The 18798-nt window shown below is 33.8% G+C and overlaps 1 long non-coding RNA gene across 1 annotated transcript in view; it reads right to left on the bottom strand.

The window, feature by feature from the left end:
- Positions 1-13526: 13526 nt before the first annotated feature.
- LOC126504814 (uncharacterized) overlaps positions 13527-18798 on the bottom strand; it is a 210927-nt gene continuing 205655 nt past the window's right edge. Inside the window, exon 3 of the long non-coding RNA XR_007592718.1 lies at positions 13527-14250. This is a non-coding gene — a long non-coding RNA (uncharacterized lncRNA). The remainder of the gene's footprint in view (positions 14251-18798) is intronic.

Below are 18798 nucleotides of genomic sequence, written 5' to 3'. Positions count from 1 at the left end.
CATGATATATAATTATATGATTGCATATATAAATATATAAATAATTGATTTCTTTGGAAAATAGTGCTGTATTGAAATCATCTACAATTAATGGAATAATGTTAATTTGTGTCATCAAATCCAGTAGTACAATTGTTTTAAAAAATTGGCAGTCCCAGAGTTTGGTGCATAAATGTTCTTGGTTCCCGTTTTCCTATTTGAGAATGAGACATTGCTCTTTTTCTTTTCTGATTAGTTAGGTTTGAAGTCTGTTTTGATAGATATTATGATAGTGACCCCTCTTTGTTTCCTGGTCCCATTTGATTGGATTACTTCTGTTCATTCAACATTTATAGCTAAGATGTCCTGTTTAAAGACAAGAGATAGTTGTATTTTGTTCTAGATCTATTTATTTACCTTCATCGTTTGACTATAAAATTGGGGTCAATGAAAATTTAAAGTTATTTAAAGTTTAAAGACGTTTAATGCTATTAAAAAAGTGTGTGTGTGTGTTAATACTGTTAATGGTCATTTTGTTGATTTTTCTTTTATCAGTCTGTGTGTGTGTTAATGGTACTTTGTGTTTTAAAAATTATGGCTATGTATTTTCTTCCACAGTTTATTATTCCCATTCAGTACTTCAATCCAAATTTGTTTCCAGTATTTTATTTGTGTTGAATGTTTTACTTTGTATATGCCATGGAATGAAATTCTTTCTTTCTCTATTATGGCAGATAATTTTACTGGATTTAATTGACTATGCTGTCATAATCTTTTATGACTTAGAATGAATAGTTCTTGGATTTTCTGGCTGTCAAAATTTCTATCGAGAAAGCTTCTATTATTCTGAGAGATTGCCCCTTACATGTGGGTTATGTGTTTTCTTTTGTAGCTTCCAATACACTTTCTTTGTTATGTGTGCTAAGAATTTTAAGTGGGATATGTCATGTTCCTGCTTTTGTTCTTTTGATGTTTGCTCTTCTGTGTTCTTTTAGCTTTATGCGTGTGGCTTTCCTTAGCTTGGGAGTTTTCTCTAGAACTTGTTGAAGATTTGGTATATGTCATCTACTTGGGATTCTTATCCCTCATTTATGCCTATATTCAAATGTTTGTTGTTGGATTTTTTTGTCTCATATCTCTTGTTTGCTACTTTCCATTTTAAATAGTTTGAATTCTTTGCTCATTTGATTGAGACTTTCAAGTCATAATATTCTATCTTCTGTTTGGTTCACTCTACTCTTAAGTTTTCCTTTTGGCTCTCTAGTTGAGTTAGTAGGTTTTGCAATTCTGCCTTAATTTCAGATTAAGTTCTTTCTATTTCCTCAATTTCCTGATTAGATTCTATTCTCAAGTCCTGGGTTAATGTTTGCTCGTTCATCACTCAGGTATTTATTCTCATTTTTTTTCTTACTTTCATGGAGCCATTTCTGTGTGTCTTCTTTAAAGTCACTGAAATCTTTGATAGACTTTATGCTATTTTTTTGAATTTTGTGTCCTGTGGTTCATTGTCAAGCCAGACTATAGGGCTGGAAAGTTTTGTTTCATTTTATTTTGTTTTAGAAAAGATATTGATTGACCATTTATATTTTTGGCATTTTTGATTTGTGTTCTTGGCACATGTATTTCTTTGTTTTGCTAAAGCTCACATTAACTAAGCACATTGGAAAAGACAGGGTATTGGGCAGGTTCAGCTTAGAGGTTGGAAATGGCTTCGGTAGAATGAACTCAGAAGAATGAGATGTACTGGGCTTTTCTATAAGATCTATTTTGAATCCTGGTGTGTGTGGCTCGATCTGACTGAGTGGGAAGTGTGAAATGGCACTGCGGAGGCCTGTTCTTTGGATATAGTAAAGAGGATACATATGAAAGCCTAAATACTATTTGTAGTCTGCGTAGGGGAGGCTCTAGTTGGCCTGGTAATTAGATATATGACATAGCTAGATCTGGTTCCCTTGGGAGGTCAGGGTTATTCGAAGTGTTGTCTCTAGAGAAGGAGGTGATACTGTATATCTGGCTGTATAGAGAAGCTGAATGCTGTACAGAAGGGACCTATGAGTTTCAGCACACTAGCTGGGAACTAGTGGAAACACAGAGATTGATTATTGTATGTGTGCCTTGTCAGAAGACACCTGGGATCTGTATGTAGTACTCTTGCTAAGTCTAGCTTGTGGGAGAGAAGTTAAAGATAGGGAGAACCAGGACACTCACCATGCTAGAAACTGGAGAAGAAATTGATAGTTCATCTGGTCAAAGCAGTTCTTCAAAAATAGTACAAACCTCTATACTTACTGAAAATAATAAAAGGGAATAACACCCATATATAGATATACTATGTCTCTATTTAGTACATCTATTTATATATAAGGATATCAACCATTACTGTCATATAGAAAAGAAGGTGTCTAGTAATCAGATGTAAGAGTACAGTAGAGAATAAGGAAAAAAAATTCCCAAAGAAATGACTTCTTTCTTTCCTTTTTTCTTTTTATTTTCATCTTCCAAAAATTTCATTACATCAAATTAAGCACAAAGTGAAGTACTCTTCATACTGAGGCACTGTGGGGCTTAAAGGTCCATGTTTCTGGTTGGATTGGGTACATCACATATTTCATATTTCACAGAAAATGTCTGCCAACACTGAAGGAAAAGCTACTGTTATTACACTGAAGGCATTTGCTTAAAGTCTTTAAACAAGAACTACAAGATCCATTTAACATCCACTTTAGCTAGGAACAAACTTGCAACTTTACTTGATAATATCCAAATTGCTAGAGTAATTTCATGGGACATGGTTCTGATTCAATTGGCAGCCATCAAAACTGACACCTAGGATAAATTTAGAGTTGTGAAATAGCGTTGGAGGAAGGTTATATGATTTCACAGACCCAGCTGTCAAAGAGGCACACACTGTGTGTCAGCAAAGTACTAAATATGTAAAAACAAAAATATAGGGCAAGCAGTTTGTCCTGTTTACTATAAATATAGCAGATTTTAAATTTTTAAAATACTTTCTTTCTCTAGTACGAAAGAGTTATATGATTTGGAACCCATAATAAAGATTTGGAAAATTGACAAAATCTAGATTTGAAAATGTGCCTTTCATTTTTTTGTATGCTTGTTTTTTTTTTCCTGCTAAATAGGATAGAGACCCTTGAGTCAGAGGCTCAAGGGTAACCCCATGCTGCATATTGTTATATTGAGAATATAAACATAAGGATTCCTCTTAATAATTATTAAGTTAATAGCAGTTGAGAGTTAATTTCTTGAGTTAAACATTTATTTAGTACAGGAATATTTTTTCAATATCAAGATTAATTTTAAACTTATCAGTTTTTCTGATTCAATATTTAAATCACAACTGTACCACTTTGCCCAAATAAATATTTAACACTTTCATATGTTCTTGTTTCCACAGATCCGTTTGTAAGCTATCGATCATATGACTTTTAATTTGTCTTTAAGAGGCTATGTATGTTTTTTTTATTTATAATAGTCTACACATAAAATATGTAATACTATCATGTGTCCAGCAATGATTTATTAGAAAGACAGCTACTTTTTAAATTCAATATATAAATTAAAATCTTTAACAAAATTAATTTTTAAATTATTATGACATCGTACTGAAATTATATAAAGGGGAAGCAGAATTTTGAATGAATATGTAATAAACCTTATTTAGGTAAGAATCTTTGCATATGAAACAGGTTCAAACTGGGCATGATGACATCCAATTTAATCCCAAATCTTGAAAGGCAAGGGCAGGCAGATATTTGAGTTCTAAGACAGCCTGTTCTATTGATGATACCTTAATGTAATATAAAAATAACAAATAAATAAATAAATAGATAAATAAATAGATAAAGTGGGATTACCCTCTGTATTCTGTGAATCCCATTGGTTAATAAAGAAACTGCTTTGAGCATATAGCAGAGCAGATCAGAACAGAGCTAAGTGGGGAAAAAAAAAAACTAAATCCTGGGATAAACAAGGCAGAGTCTGGAAACACCATGTAGCCCTGCTAGAGACAGAAAGCGAATGGAAATTTACCCAGTAAGCAATAGCCATGTAGTGATACACAGATTAGTGGAGATGGGTTAGTTTAGAACATGAGTTAGCAAGAAATACACTTAAGCTATTGGCCAAACAGTATTGCAAATAGTATGGTTTTCGTGTGATTATTACAGGACAAGGTAGAACAGAAACCTCCTACTAAAAGTTGGCACCAATGTGGCCAACTAAAGTCAATTTAAAATCTGAGAGAGTTTGGGAAGGAATTCTAAGGAAAGACAAAAGTTAAGCACAGCTTAATGTCGTGGCTCCATTAAGAGAGATTTTTACTGATTCAGCTGTAGCAGAAACAAAGGCACCTGGCTTTGAAATGGTGTCTTTCTTAGCCATGCTGCCAGTGTGAACTCTGGCTCTTTCAGGAGACCAAGCATTTAAATGGAGTTTGTAGGCAGTGTGCTGCAAATTACTTGGTGGCAGCCTGGGCCAGATAGTGACCAGAGTTGGGGTGGTGAGGATGGCTCCCAGAGGCAGTGAATGGACATCCATTGTGTCAGACTGGGCAGAGCAAGCAGGAAAGGCCATATTTGCCCTAGCAATGCCACAAATTAGGTTTTTAAGAAGTTTTTTTTTTCAGCATTTTAAGAAGCAATCTTGGTCAGAAAAGGATTATAGATACACAATAATGACAAATTCAGATAGAAAAGGACCTCAAAATGTGTTACACTATTAGATAAATATACTTAGGCTTGGAAGAGAGAAAAAATGGTATAGAGAGTTATAAAAAGAGGTAAATTGTTTTAAAAAATAAAGCAAACTCTTTAAAAAGACAGAGTAAACTTGTAGAAAAAGTAATAGAGTAAGAAAAATAAGCCATGTAAAAATGGAAAATATACAGATTCTGCTTTATGTATACTATCATGTTTTATTTGAATTTTTTGACTGTGAATGAGTTAAGTACAGAAAGACAATTCATTGTACAGAAAGTTAAACTAAACCAGAATATACACTGTAAAGGTATCTTGACTTCACAATTTGGGCCTAAGAATATGTTGCTTTGGAAAAGAAATTCTTCATTTGTTTTCACAGAAGATGGTATCCTATGGATTAATTCCAGATTAATGTGGTTTGATGCACTAAGATCCCCCAAAAGGTCACTGTGAATACCCCCAAAAATTACTTTATGCAACAAAATGCAGGAAGCAATTTGGAGAGAACTACACCCAAATTCCCTAAATGATTGTTTATACATATTTGTTTACATTTAAAGGGGGATAGAAATTTGAATTGGCGTGGATCTTGGTTTTATTTACTTACTTATTTATTTATTTGATATGCATTTTAGGTCAATTTTTGTTACATGTGTATTTCTGCTCTTGATTAAGGTATTTTGTTTGTGCAGCTCACTTAAAATATAATATACAGTTAAGAAATATAGGTTAATAGATAATCATCTCTAATAGTCAAGTGAGTGGTCATGTTAGGTTTTCTAGATATACAGAGATATATTTCAGTTAGATAGGAATTCTTGCACTTGCCTGGAATGCTTGATGCTTTTCTGTATGAACTGGACATGCAAGACCCACAGAGAAATGACTGTTGAACTTTCCTAAAGGTGAGACTCTCCTTCAGGTTTCCAGCTTCATGAAAGGGTCTTCTATACATTCTTCAGGACACAGAAGAAAGTGACTGAAAAACTGTCAATATAGAAAGAAATGTCTTTGAAATTTTCTGTTTCATGGAAAAGTCTGCTGATTACTATGGGCCTGTAGGCTGAAATTGGATTCCGTGTTGGTACAGAAGAACTTTGGGTGACTGTACACACAGCAAGATGTCTCTGTCATTTCTAGAGTTTTGGAAGTTGCTTACAATGTATTTTCTGTTTACTTAGGTAATATTATATCCTTCTGGAGTCTTTGATGGAGTTAAGGAATTTATAGTTACAGTTATAGTTTTCCTTAGTTATGATAAAAATAAAGTAGATATAAATATTGTAACTGTAATTCTTGCTTGATATATATTTTGTTACATGTAATTTTACTATGTTAAAGTTAAAACCTTTCTTTTTATTTAAACAGAAAAGGAGAGGTGTTGTGGGATTTCACTCTATATGCTCTGATTACCATTGGTTAATAAAGGAACTGCTTTGGGCCTATAGCAGAGATATAGGGCAACAGACCTAGGTGGGGAAAACTAAACTGAATGCTGGGAAAAAGAAGAGCATAATCAGAGAGAAACCATGTAGCCCTGCTGGAGCCAAATGGAACTTTACCCAATAAATCACAGCCTGTGCTGATACAGAGATTACTAGAAATAGGTTAAATTAAGACATAAGTGTTAGCCAATAAGAAACTAGAACTAATGGGCCAAGCAGTGATTTACTTAATACAGTTTCTGTGTGATTGTTTCGGGGCTAAGTGGCTGGGGAAAAACAAGCAGCCTCCTTGCTACATATATCATTCATGAGATATTATTGTTTCAGAGCAGTATATTAAGATTTTTGCAAATGCTAACTCAATGAATACAGAAAATAACTTTATTAATCAGTAAGTATAAGTAATCAGATTGAAATAAGAAAATTAAAATTTAATAGGCAAATGTTATAGAAAATTATTGCTAATAATAGTATCAATAAGTGTAGGAAAACGTATGCTTATTGTTTGCTACCTCAGTATTGCATTGTAAGTCTTAAGGGTGTTATTATGTAATAGTAGGGAATATATGCAGAAGTATATGCTGATTAATACTATACAATTTTCAGATAGTGTGAAAAACTTTTTAACAATAAAAATGTTTTTCTTTATCACAGTTGGTGGAATTCACAACATTTTTTTTAAAATTTCCTCAAATGCTATTCTACTTCCCTAAGGATGTTATAGATAATGAAGATAGCATAAATTACTTAAACTTTTTGCTATAAGAACATCCAAGGGTAATTGGAGAAGGTAGATACACCCTGCTGTAGTGGATGTATCTGTACACTGCTTAGCTTAAATAATCCATACAGAATTCTACATTTCTTAAAACATTAAGTGATCTAATATCTACATCTGACTTCCATAGAATTAATGTTTATAACATAACCTATTCATTTCTCTGTAATTTTTAATACTTAGAATTTTTTTTTTGTACTAGAAGCCTAGAGTCTGTAAAAGAAGCTCGTGATAATTTACATTTTCTATTCTAGGTAAGCACTGAACAGCATCTGGTGGTCTGACAATTTAGCCATTGAAAAAGAGAATAAAACTGGTGTAGGAGTTCCTTCTGTTTGTGTGTTGCTTTAATTGGTTAATGAATAAAAAAACTGTCTTGGCCTAGTTGATAGGACAGAATTTAGGTAGGCAGAGAAAAAAGAACTGAATGCTGGGAGGAAGAAGGACAGAGACAGAGAAGCCATGGATCATCTGCCTGAAATGGACGTCAGTTAGAATCTCCGGTAATCCACTGCCATGTGGCATGACACAGATTAATGAAGATGGGTTAAACTAATATGTAAGAGTTATCCAGTAAGATGTGAGAGCTAATGGCCAAGCAGTATTTTAATTAATACAGTTTCGGTGTGGTTATTTCAGGTGTACGCAAGCTGGGTGGCCGGGACAAACAAGGAGTCCCCCCCTCCTACAACAATAATCTAAGAAGCAGATCACTTAATTCCTCTTTCTTGTTGAGAAATGATAAACACAGAGTTTTCAATTATTAATTAGTTCCCCTTTCATTATTTTTAAATATACTATTAAATTATCTTAAGTGTTTTAAAATATTACAAAAGACACATATTGCAAACAGAACTGGTGATATAAAAGTGAAAGAGAAAGAAACAGTTGTATAAAATCTTGGAAGTGTAGATCACTTTTTTTTTTATCAGAAAACTCATCTATTCAGCCAATGCTGTCATTTGTAAATTGCTCAATGTTGCTATATTATTATATTTTACTATAACTACCATGGTGGACATCTTTTTAGATCCTAATGTCTTTCTTAAAGATTTGTAATCTAGAACTGATTTGTATTCCAAAGCAGACCTACTAATTTAAAGATCAGAAGGCATATTAACTATCGGTATCAATGATATAACTTGTATATATACTTTAAGTATTTATGAAAATATAATTCTCACAGCTATAGTTCATTGCTAACTGAAAAGCATACAGCATATTTGTTATAACAATATGCCAAAAATATAAGCAATCTGACAGTGTTTTGATTGTTACAATGATAAGATTTAAATAGGAGCCTGAGGTGGGAATTTTTTTGTTCAAATATTCAAGCTCATAGAATAGGCTCGATTATTTTACTTCTCTTGGAATTCCTTGTGATAACTGATAAATGAGATATCAAAACCAGAAAATAGCAGCTTTAATTGTTATTTGTTTGATGCTCTCAAAACACGTGTCTGTCAACAAATATGAGAAAAACTAAAAGCCAATAATCATGTTTCTCTAAGTGTTGGAGGAGGCGGTTGCTGGAAATTGAACTCATGACCTCTTAAGAAAAGCCAGCGTTTGTAACCTCTGAGCCATCTCTCCAATCTGGGAAAACATTTTTTTGATTGAGATATAATACATTACTATCAGAATAGCTAGCAATCTGAAATCTTTCTCTTTTCTTCTTTCTGATTCTTTAAATTTTTTGTCATTTTATTTTTGGATGATTTGGTATTTTACAGATTTTAATAGTTTTATATTTGATTATATGAAAGAAATAAATTTGACATAAAGTGTCAAACAGAATTTTAAAAGGTATCATCAATATTTCTGTTACAAAATATTCACAATTTATGCTTCTAAAGTACCATTAAAATATTTTGTCTGCAAAAACATAAGTGCAAATAAATAAGAAGGGAATTAAGAAGATGATGGTTTATAAACAAAAGTACTATATAAGATTTTCCTTGGTCCAGGCAGTAGTGGTGTACACCTTTAATTCCAGGAACCCAGAAGGCAGAGGCAGTTGGATATCTGAGTTTGAAGCCAGCCTGGTTATAGAGTCAGTTCTAGGACAGTCAGAGCCGTAAAGAGATACCTTCACTCAATAAAACCAAAATAAGCAAATAAATAAATGTAAAAATATATAAATTCAAAGAACCTACTTGAGACAAAGCCAAAGTGTTCCATTACAATTTTGAGAAGAACTGAGTGATGACCAAAAATATCAACATTCAAACAGAGTTAAAACAAAAAACAAAGAAGAAATCAAAACAAAGTAAAACAAAATAACAGCAGACACAAAATATAAACAATAACAACAAAAACTTTACAAGACAGAAAAGAAAGAAGTCCAGAAAAAAAAAAAAAAAAACTACAGAGATTGCAAAGGTTTGGTGAGATTTCTCCTTCCAATGGCAGGCAACACAGAAGATATTAGAGGTCATGGTTTTAGAAAAGGACTCATAAAATCAGTAAAGGAGACATCGAAGATTTGAAGATTGGAGACAGAGACAGAAACTCACAAACATTAGGAAAGGAAGGGAAGTTCCAAGAAGAAACCTGTTTCCTGATGCTGTACCACAGAAGCAGCAAGATAACAATTTTAAGGTTTCTGTGGAGACTGTGGCTTGACAACTCTTATCTTACTGAATTGCACACTTGGCAATCCAGGGAAAGTATCATGAGACTGCATTCCCAATACTTCTTCCCAATGACCTGCAGTTGTGCCTAAGGAGTTTTCTTTTACTAGAACTAGGCACACTAAGCAAGGGGAAGATTTGGTAATACCCATAATCAGAAACACAGATGTAACTTTGCAGCCACTGCACAGGACATGCGGGAGGAAGTCCTTGAAAGGAGACTAATATTTAGACACCTATCATGATGGGATATCCAGCATCTGGGATCTGATTTAAGAAGGACCGCTGAGGATATTGAATAGCATCTTTCAGAAAAAAAGACATAATTCAAGACAAGAAAATTAAAAAAAAAATGATTTCAGCATATTTAAATCAGAAAGAAAAAGATAAAAAGAAGATATAAATAAACCCTTGAATGAATGCCAAAAGAACATGAATGGCTAAATACAAAATAAAAAAGTTGAAACAGTATGAGAGTGGAATTTATAAAGAGATACACTAAAAGCAAATGAACCGTAAATACTAGAAATCAAATTTCAGAAATTTGAATATAAACTTAATGGAACATTTCACCAATAAACAGTTCAAAGTTAGAAAAACTACTTGTTCTTGAAGACAAATTATATGTATTGTTGTTTTCTAAAGAATTATGTTGGCATAATCATCAGTGATCTGGATAGAAGTCTCATTTTATTTATATCAGATTGGTCTGGCGGCAAGTCTGTGGAGGAATTTTCTTGGTTGATGATTTATGTGGGGAGGGCCAGTCCAGTGGTACTGCTGTGATCCCTAGGCAGGTGTTCCTTGGGTGTATAAGAGAGCAAGATAAGGAAGAAAAATGAGGATGGTAATAACAGCATCCTTCCATGGTCTCTGATTCAGTTGCCTGCCTCCACTGTTAGTTCTGACCCTAGCTTCCCTCAGTGGGGGACTCTAATCTGTGTGTTGTAATATATATATATATATATATATATTACATATATATCATGTTGCTTTTGTTCATTGAGTTTTATTACACCAACAGAATTTTTTAGAAAGCCATGGAGTAAGTAGATCTCTAACATAATGACAAAGATAAATATATAAGAAGGTAAATAGAGAACATTTGAGATATTTTGAAACATATTGAAAAAATAAACACATCTATGTGATTACTCTAAAGAATGAATCTTGATAAGAGAGTAGCTAAGCAAATCAATAATAGATGACCTAATTGGGCACTATGAGAATATTCAACAAATTAGTTGTCTGTATAAGACTTCATGCTAAAGACATATAAGAGTTCAATAATCCTAAAATAGCAAACTGTTTCAAAATAAGAAAATGAGATGACTAATAACCATTTGTAATAACCAAATGGTCAATATCAGAAAACAGTTTCATATTGCCAGACAATATTTAAGGCAAAAAAACCCACAGACAAAGAAATTAAACAGAAAATCCAAAAAAAAAGGAATAACAAGTCATATATAATGAAAGATAGATCATACAAACATTAACTTCCCCAAATGGGGAATAAGACCCAAGAGGAAGGGAAATGATGCACTTCAAGCTCTGAGAGGCAACAGTGTTCAACCCAGGAAACTATTGAGCAAAAATACATGTCATAATTGAAATGAAATATATTTTCTGTAATAAAACAAGCTAAAGAAATTCATGACAACTAAGAGAGACTTATACAATGTAATGAAAGGAATACTTCATATTGAAAAAATAAACACATCTATGTGATTACTCTAAAGAATGAATCTTGATAAGAGAGTAGCTAAGCAAATCAATAATAGATGACCTAATACTAAAACTTCAAGAGGAAAAAAATGCATGATATAAAGAAACTTTAATAATTAATGGTATCAACATCGATCAAAAATACAACATAGCAGTTTTGAGACTATTAGTCACCTTTTTATTAATTGAAAGACACACACTTCGCCCTAAAATACACAGACAATATTGGGGTGAGTGAATAAAAGAAGTTATTTTAAGCAAACTGAACTAGGATTAATTAGGTTCCACTGTCCTAATATTTGACAAAATAGATTTCAAATCACAATTAGCAGAGATGAAATGGGTCAGTTCATACTGCTGAAGGGAACAATTAATCAAGAACATTGCCATATTAAATATATACATATGAAAAGGATATATCCAAATTCATAGAACCACTAAAAGGAGAGTGGTTTTATATATTTATTATAGACTATTTTGTAAGTTTATAATCATTAGTATATATTAACACCAACGTTTGCATTTTGTCTTGCTTTATGTATGATGGTTGTTTGACTATGGCTGTGAAAAATAACTTAACTAATCTTGATTCACATGAACAAAATAGATATTTCTCTTTGTCAAGGACGGGCTTTGACAAAATCACCTCTTACCAGAATAGTGTCATGGGACTTTTAGAAATATAAGGAAATAATATTAAGAGGCATAAAAATAACAGGGCAGAAACCAAGGAATAATACCAGCAGGGGATGCTAGTGATTACTGAAATCATTTGCATTTATTTTGCCATAGCTTTTATACCCAGTGTAAATGGGAGGTGGGGAAGGTAACAAAAGACTTTATTAACATGATCCAAAGGTAACTCACACAGCCAATGGTTTTAACACTCTGAGACATCAAATCATTAGCATTCTGTTGTCTAGGTAGTGAGGCTGCTCTATACCACTATTCTGAAGGCTGCCCCTTTCCAGGTGACCTCATTGTTACAAAAGAAGGAGCAAAAGTACATTTGTATATCCTGACCACCTGTCAGGATGGCATGGATCTACTTGAATGAGCTATTTACTGTTAAAATTACCCAAGCAACTATGTGCAACTATGCTTGTCCATCATTTATGCAACCTTCAAACTCTCTGACCATCAGACAAAATAAAAATGGGCCCACATTTTGGGCCTCCACATCTCTTAAAAAAGAAACTTTAAGTAAGAAAGAAAAAAATCTCTGAATCATATATAAATGCTCACTAGTCATTGCTGCTTTTCAGTTTTTAGACTGAATACGGGAAAATTGTTTCCCCATGTTTAAGAGGGTAAATTTTATCAGGACTCCATTTATAACAGGACAGAAAAAAAAAATACCTGAAGAAAAATGCAGGCCTCTCAATCAGTAAAACGCATACATTGGATTTCAGAAATTAGAAATAAAACAACCACTACACTGATGATAAGACAAATAAGAGACGTGTGCACCAGCATGCTCTGAAAGTTAGTATTTGCTGACTTGAAGCTGCCTTCTTTCTATACCCAACCATCATCACTTGCCAGGGTAGACCTCTGAAATCAGTGTTGTTGAATACATACCTTCAGAGAGGACAGTCATAGTATTCTAATGAGCTGACTGATTTCTTCAGCATATGTTAAGTTTAAGAAAAAAAATTGTTATTTAAGAATTTCCTAATTGAATGTTTGAGAGAAGACATTAAGATGATAATAATAAAGTCTTCTTAAAACATAGTCTTAAATTTTTGTTGAAACAAACAGCTGCATCACAATCAATATCTTTACTAATGTTGATCTTTTGACTGTAGAATTGAAAAATTCAAAGAAAATGAGTACAAAATATTGAGCACACAGACACCATAGTATTTTGTTGTCGTTGTTTGGTTCTTTATTTTTGGCTAAAGCATTCAATGTGGTTGCTTTTATACAAAAGTTGAAAGAAGGATCAGATTGAATTCATTCCTCCAAATCCTCCTTCTAACTCTTCCTATCTGTTCCTAGCTATTGTGAATAGAGCAGCAAAGAACATGGCTGAGCAACTATCTAGGGAATAGTTGTAATGTCTTTGGCTATAAACCAATGAGTAGTATATCTGGTTCATATGATTTTTTTTTTTGTTTTTGGTTGTTATTGTTTGTTGTAGGTACTTTGCATTTTGAATATTCTCTACAATGATTTCTATTGTAGCTGCAACAACTTGCAATCCCAAAAGCAGAGAATGAAGGTTCCTTTTCCCAATGATAGCCTTTGCTGGAGAGGTTGTGGAGAAAGGGGTACACTCATCCATTGCTGGTGGGAATGCAAACTTGTGCAACCACTCTGGAAAGCAGTGTGGAGGTTTCTCAGGAAATTCGGGATCAACCTACCCCTGGACCCAGCAATACCACTCTTGGGAATATACCCAAGAGAGGCCTTATCACACAACAAAAGTATATGCTCTACTATGTTTATAGCAGCATTGTTTGTAATAGCCAGAACCTGGAAACAACCTAGATGCCCTTCAATTGAAGAATGGATGAAGAAAGTATGGAATATATACATATTAGAGTACTACTCAGCAGTAAAAAACAAGGACTTCTTGAAGTTTGCAGGCAAATGGATGGAAATAGAAAACACCATCCTGAGTGAGGTAAGCCAGACCCAAAAAGAGGAACATGGGATGTACTCACTCATATTTGGTTTCTAGCCATAAATAAAGGACATTGAGCCTATAATTCGGGTTCTTAGAGAAGCTAAATAAGAAGGAGAACCCAAAGAAAATCATATAGGCATCCTCCTGAATATTAACCTTCATCAGGCGACGAAAGGAGACAGAGACAGAGACCCACAATGGAGCACCGGACTGAAATCTCAAGGTCTGAATCAGGAGCAGAAGGAGAGAGAGCACGAGCAAGGAACTCAGGACCGCGAGGGGTGCACCCACACACTGAGACAATGGGGATGTTCTATCGGGAACTCACCAAGGCCAGCTGGCCTGGGTCTGAAAAAGCGCGGGTTAAAACCGGTCTCGCTGAACATAGTGGACAATGAGGACTACTGAGACCTCAAGAACAATGGCAATGGGTTTTTGATCCTACTGTACCTATTGGTTTCGTGGGAGCCTAGGCAGTTTCGTGGATGCTCACCTTACTAGACCTGGATGGAGGTGGGTGGCCCTTGGACTTCCCACAGGGCAGGGAACCCTGACTGCTCTTTGGGCTGACGAGGGAGGGGGATTTGATTTGGGGAGGGGGAGGGAAAGGGGAGGCGGCGGTGGGGAAGAGACAGAAATCTTTAATAAATAAACAAATAAATAAAAAAATATTTACCTGCAACAACCCGTAGTATGAGGTTACAGGACTGTATTCCCAGTGCTTGATATCTTGGAAAGAGGGTCTTAGGCTACATGACAAACTGTAGGCTAGCCAGAGCTTTGAGATTCCTTAACAACAACAAAAATATCCATTTGCAAGTTCTTAAAATATGTGTCTTATCAATAATATCAAATTATATTTAAAATTAAAATGATTATTGATAAAATGCACTTTGATCAGCCGATGAAACTGTACATGTGATATAAAGCATTCTTCTGCAAGGTGGTTGGCGGTGCATCCCTTTAATTCCAGTAGTCGAGAGGCATAGTCAGGCAGATCTATATGAGTTTGAGGCTAGCCTGGTCTACAAGTGTTAATTAGTTCCAGGACAGGCTCCAAAGCTACAGAGAAACCCTAACTTAAAAAACAAACAAACAAACAAAAACCAAGCAAACAAACCAAAGCCTTCCAATCTCTGACCATTGTAGTCATCATTCATGGTAATTTGGTTCACATATTTTGATTAAATACAATTATTCCTCTAATAATTGAACATACATACACAAGTGTACACATACATACCCACACATATCAGAGAGAGGGGGCTTGGGAGAAGAAGGGAGAAAGAGAAAAAGATGTATTTAAAATCAATTGAATATTAAATTATAGCCCAATTCAAAATTTTGTTACATAGGGGTCTGAGCCTTTGATGATTTGACTTTCAGACAGGGAAATGTATACAAGATGCCCTGTAGAATTATTAACCTTACAGTTGCTGTGGTAAACGTCCTGTGAACAAGTTACTGTATATACTATAATGCATTTTTGGCTTGGACTTCAAGATTGTAAGTCAAATATTACCAATAGCCAGGGAAAGAACTTTTTAACGTGGGTTTGCAGATACAATATTAAAATGTTGGTTGCTTTTACCAGACCTAGTTTATATTTTTTTATTATGCTATAATTAACAGAAGGAAAATAGCATTACACAATACTAAGATTTTTAACAGTTCCTCATCCTAAGGACTAAATACTATACAGCTCAATTAATTACCAAAATTTAGCTATGCTGTTACATACTGTGATTCATTATTCCCCATGACAGAGAACACAATAGGCCCCTTGAGAGAGGTACAATAAAAGCAGTTACTTCCAGAAGAAAAACTTTGAGGAAATCAGAGAGAAAATTGAAAACAGCGCAGATATGTTGTTCACCACATGAAAAGGTCTGATCTGAGCTGTTAAGGTAAACATGAAGGTAAAGTCTGCCATTAATTAACAAATTAGATCCTATGACATTTCATATATACTTTGCATTATTTACAAGAAAACATGATAATTTTAGAATTTCTGATGTACAATTTAGGAAGCCTATTTGTGTAAAACTGGAAGTAATAAGAAGAAAGAAATCTAAAATCCAAAAAATTGCTTTTCCAAATGAGAAAACATTTTGACCACTGCAACAGAAACAACCTGCCATGCTATACCTGGCTTGCTGCTGTAATAGAAGAGCAAGCTATTGTGTTGGGAAATGAATCCATACAATAGTCTGTCAAAGTTTTCACTCAATACTAGCATATCTTCATCACTTTTTGAAACTAAACTCATGACAAAGATTTCTTGTATTCTATCCTGAGAAGACTCTTACTTTCTAATCAGTTCAGTAGAAAAGTGTCGAGGTGAATTGGAGGAGGTACTGAAAGATTCACAGTCACAAGGAAGAAAAGTCTGACTGTTATGAGTCTCCACGTTCACTGATTCTTATTACTAAGTATCAGATAATACACATTCTTTAACCTTTATCAAACTCTGGGGGATTGATCTACACACCTGTGCAACTGTTCTCCAGATTCTGTTCTCTGAAAATTGATTTACATCTTTAGTCATTGCTGTTAGCTGAAAAATATTTTCTTTATTTCAGTGATGCTTTCCATAAAAAGAAATGTCATGAACTATTTGAAATTCAATTTTTCAGGCTGGGAGAAGGTTTTATTAGTAAAATGCTTGCTATACAAGACTTAATCTGAGTTTAGATCCCTCGTACCTGTGCGAAACGCAGGACATTGTGGTAGAGATCTGTAATCAGAATTCCTAGTGGCTGGTAAGAAACAGGAAGATACAGGAACTTGCTGGACATTAAAACTAGTGAATAATGACCTCTGGGCTCACTTCCAGATTCTATATCAATTAGAAAGACTGATAACTACAGAAACAGACAACTGATATAACCCTCTCTCTATATATATAACATATATAACCAACTTGCACATACCTGTATAAGAGAAATGTCCTAATAAACACTCGCTAATGTATATATCTATATATGTATATATATACATTTATATATATATAACTAGCATATGTATGTGTTTGTGTTTATATATATATATAAAATGAAATTTTCTTGATTTATTCTCATCCTTGTCCTTGAAATTTATAATATCATTACTCACAGTTTTGGTTAATTGACTATCTAAATATCTATCATCAAGTATATATGTAAATATTTATATCTATCTATCATCTGTCTATCTATCTATCATCTATCTATCTATCTATCTATCTATCTATCTATCTATCTATCTATCTATCTATCATCATTATCTATCTATCTATCTATCTATCTATCTATCTATCTATCTATCTATCTATCTATGCCTATTAGATATATCTAATTATTTGTCTACCTATCATCTATCAGTCATATGGCTTCCGTTGCAAATTTTCTAAAATTCCACTAGTATAAATTGAGAAAAGGTAGCCATAACACTATTTGTAAAAAGGTAAAATATTAAGGAAACTGTTTATGCATCTCTGCAATAAAGTTTGTATTTCCTGACGACCAATATCAAATCTATTACTACCTTTTGATTAAAGCCCAGTGACCTGATATCACTAATGCCAATATGGGTGCTATAATTTCCCTTTTGTTACTTACAAGCACCAAGTATTGCTTACAGCAATGTATGTACCATAACTCTTGCTCTTTAAGGCCTCAATGCAGGGAAATGATTTTTATAAAATATACCCAGCAATTATGTATGGAATATTTGACAGTCAAGGACCATTTGCTCAGTACAGTTTTGTAGAGCAAGGAGGAGATAAACCCCAATTAATAAAATAATCATGCACTATGGGAAAATAAAAAAAAATATTAACCACATGTGACAGTTTGATGATTCTTCATCAGTAGCTGGTGATGAATCAATTTCTTCAAAGAAACATAACACATTAGGACAAATTATTACACTTGAAACTAATAATTCATAAAGCCTATGTTGTACCACTGTCATACTCACAAAGCCAACTTAATTCTTCAGAGGACAAACAGTGAGTCTTTTGTCTTTAATTTTAACAATGTTCTCTTCAAATTTGCAAGTAAGCTGTCATTACCATTGGTATTTACCTGGAAAGAAAACCTTTTTCCATTTGGTCTCATTTTGTAGTGACCCAAAGTATCTCAGTAAGTGAAATGCTAGTTTACAGGCTGGAAGCCCCCAGTTGGGATCAAAAGCCAGGTTCTCGTTCCAAGCATAGTGGCACATGCCTGTAATGCCAGCTATGGGTACAAAAACAGGTGCTTCTCAGGACACACTGGTCATCTAATCTCTTTCTGAAAATGTGAACTTTGAATTCATTAAGCATCTATAGAAAACAGAGTGAACAAGTGTTTGGAACTAACAAATATGAACTGATCTCATGCAAACCCTCCAGCACACATAAGTGCATAGGTGTACACACATGCACAGACTACATGCAGAAATAAAAATTTAAGTGGTATGATAGTACTTGTTGATACCATGTGTAAATTTTGAATTAAAGGATAGGCAAGTAATTCGAAATAATATTGAATAAGCTGACTGAGAAGAATACATATCACCTAAAAGACTATGTGACACTTTTTTTCACTTTGACACATAGCAGGCTTAACTAATGGTTTTCAAAATGAGCTCAAGGCTATTATCTAACATCCCCTAAAATAGTAATACCTGAGTTTTTGTTTATTTATTATATAATCACTTTGAAAAACTGTGACAGTATGTCCACTCAAGGAAGTCTAGGAGCAGATTTTTATAGTACAGTCTTGTGATGTTTGATAAAATTCTTAAATAGATTCGGTGTCCTGGGAATCATGGATTCCAACTGAAATCAAAAGAGCTATTTAACAGAAGTATGTCTCCACAGAGAACAGTTAATCCCCAGCTCCTTCTTAAAGTCTGTAAA

The sequence above is a fragment of the Alexandromys fortis genome, unplaced genomic scaffold, assembly GCF_014885135.2.
Source record: "Alexandromys fortis isolate MF-2015 unplaced genomic scaffold, M_Fortis_MF-2015_v1.1 scaffold_32, whole genome shotgun sequence".
Classification (NCBI taxonomy): domain Eukaryota; kingdom Metazoa; phylum Chordata; class Mammalia; order Rodentia; family Cricetidae; genus Alexandromys; species Alexandromys fortis.
This window is presented reverse-complemented; position numbering and strand designations above follow the sequence as displayed.